Raw genomic sequence first — 2,716 nt, forward strand, 5'->3', positions numbered from 1 at the left:
TCGGCGTCGGCGCCAACCGGCGGCACACGGCGGCGGCCGGCGGCCATGAGAACAATGCGCCGCCGGTTCACGCTCGCTCGGCGCCGCAAGATCGAGCAGCCAGACTGCAGCGCCGACGGCGGAAGTGGCGGCAGACGCATGAGGCAAACAAACTATGGCCTCTGAGACAGCACGACGCGCAATGTGAGCGAGCTCGGAGGCTAATTACAAAGCGAGCTTCAGGCGTTGCCGTCCGCGAGTGCCTCGTCCGCGTCCTAATCAGCCGATCGCTCGCGCGTGCTCCAGCCATTGCTAATGGTGCAGCTTTGTACGGTATCTTTGATAATGATGTACTCTTTCCTGACAGGGACATGCAAGGAACACCGAACTGCACACTTAAGGCCCGTCCAAGTTACCGGCACGGCAACTCGCCGCACGCAGTTTGCCGTTCGCGGACCGCCGTTCGACGGTGGTTTCGCTCGCGAGCTGCGAGCTTTCCTTGCCGTAGACAGGATGGGACTGGGATCCATTTGTGCGGCAGCCGTACAGCGAAGTGGCCAATCAGTGACCGAGGAGTAGTCACGCTGGCACCGACGGCAGCCTCACCGCCGCTGATCGCTCGGCGGCGCTTATATCGTCGCTAGGCCTTCTCCGGCTCAATCGAAGGCTAAAGCTGACGGCGCTTCGGAATGAATCACCGACGCATACAAGCCGCAATATTTTCTCACCGTTGTTGTCGTTCTTCGCAATAATTTTACACAAAAAAGAAAATGCGCTGATATTAACGGTGCCGTCGGCTGCGATGCGAGCACAACCTAGCCGGTCGTCTGCCGTCAGTAGCCGGGCACTGCAGCTGAGCTCGACAGGTATCGGAGCTCACGTTCGGGTTGAACGTTCGACAGTGAATATGTTTCTCATACAATGTACAATTTACCCATCACGTTATCTAGCGGAAAGTATTTTGCTAGGAACAGAAGTTCCTGGTGATGCTATTCATACTATGTCGCTGGTGCTGCGTTTCAGTACAGACAACCAGCAAACAATGTATACGGTTGCACTAGAGCTACGGACAATTTTTATGAAGCTTGAAAACTACAAGAAGTCTTTATGATGTAAAAACAATTGTTATGTTAGCGCAATATTTTGGAAAACTGACCGGTTAAATTCGGGGGCCAAGAATCTGGCCACATTGCGCCATGCTTGAAATACGTCGTGGCCGAGAGGCTCTTGTGGTTGAGAGCCGTTAATAAAGCTCGTTGAGCGTCCACACCGCGTACCGCCGGCCGGCGCCGACGCCGAAAATCCGTCGAAAATCGGTTCCTTGTGGTTAGGCCTTAACGTGTCATTGAAAGGTGTAGCAAAGGAGAGAAAGAATGTACAATGTACCTGCTTAACTTAAACTTTCGTTGTTGCGGGGACTAGCTACGTTTATTTCCCCTGTCACGTGGCCACTCGAGTGCGATTATGTACAGTCCGAATCTGCTCGCTTGCGATCGTAGACTCGTCTGCGCACTCAAGCTCTGTAAGCCTAACAAACTCGATCCTGATTGCTGAACGTGTTGAAAAGTTCATTTGGATGGGACTCAATTGCGATCGAAACTACCCGTGTTCTCGAGAGCATGCCAGATTTAAGCGGCTAGGACAGACGCGCTATAGTTATTTCAGAGACCGCTTTGGCGTCTGCGGTAAAAAAGCAGTACGCATTGTATTTTCTGATCACAAGCATAGAATACGAACTAACTAAACTAACTGCTTACGCGCAAAAATCTGAACAAAGTTTCCAGCGCGCCAAGCACATACGAGCGTCGCAGTGGATGTGAGCGTTTCGTCTGCTTCTCTACAAGAGTGGTCGATCGCAGCGCCGCCACTACTGGTGACGCCGCCGGAGCCAAGCGGAAAGTGCCACCCGCTGCACTGCCCCTGCTACTACACCGTAGCCTTGGGGTGGATAGTTCCAGCGAAAACGCCTGTGCAGTTTGTTTGTTTGCTTGTTTTCCTCCAAGAGTACGTGGCTCGTACCCACTATGGGGGATTGGCTTTGAATGGGGGCGAGTTAAAAAGTGATTTTACCACACTAAAATGCTCTACTAAGATATTTTCAATAGCTAAAACAATCAAGTCAGACAAAAATTTAAGAATTCAGCGAGGAAATCATCCTGATTCGATTATATACCTCGCAACTGCTGCACAAAAATCCCTGTGTTAATATCTCAGAGAGAGGCTCCCAAAGCTAGAATATCAATAATCGTACAAGAAATTGTACTTCTAAAGTATGTTTTCTGAAGAATAAAAAACGGCGACATGACAGAAAGAACTTCTATATGGTCTCATCCGCACCACAGTATGAACACAAGGAGGAGGGTGCCAGACCAGGCCGATGCAGATAATAGTTTATTGCAGGCATTCGACATGGGAATTTGGTAAACAGGACGGACTTCAACTTTTTCAACTTTTCAATTACGGCAGAAGTTTCTGCTCCAAGGAAATAGGAGGTGTCGGGTTATTTAGATATACACATTGAACACATGAAAGCCACATTTCACCAATTGACATGGTATCTGTTAGTAAGAACTGGTCCTGGAAAAATGATGAGAACAAATCAAAGCGGTCATACTGCGCGAGTTCAAATAATTTTGAAAATCTTTCCAAGAGAGGCTGTAAATTTGGAAAATGTATTGTAGACATTGATAGAGCGGTACACGAGTAGTTAAGATTGTACTGGCCTCATCTCATGGTC

Source organism: Dermacentor silvarum, chromosome 1 (genome assembly GCF_013339745.2).
Source record: "Dermacentor silvarum isolate Dsil-2018 chromosome 1, BIME_Dsil_1.4, whole genome shotgun sequence".
Lineage (NCBI taxonomy): Eukaryota > Metazoa > Arthropoda > Arachnida > Ixodida > Ixodidae > Dermacentor > Dermacentor silvarum.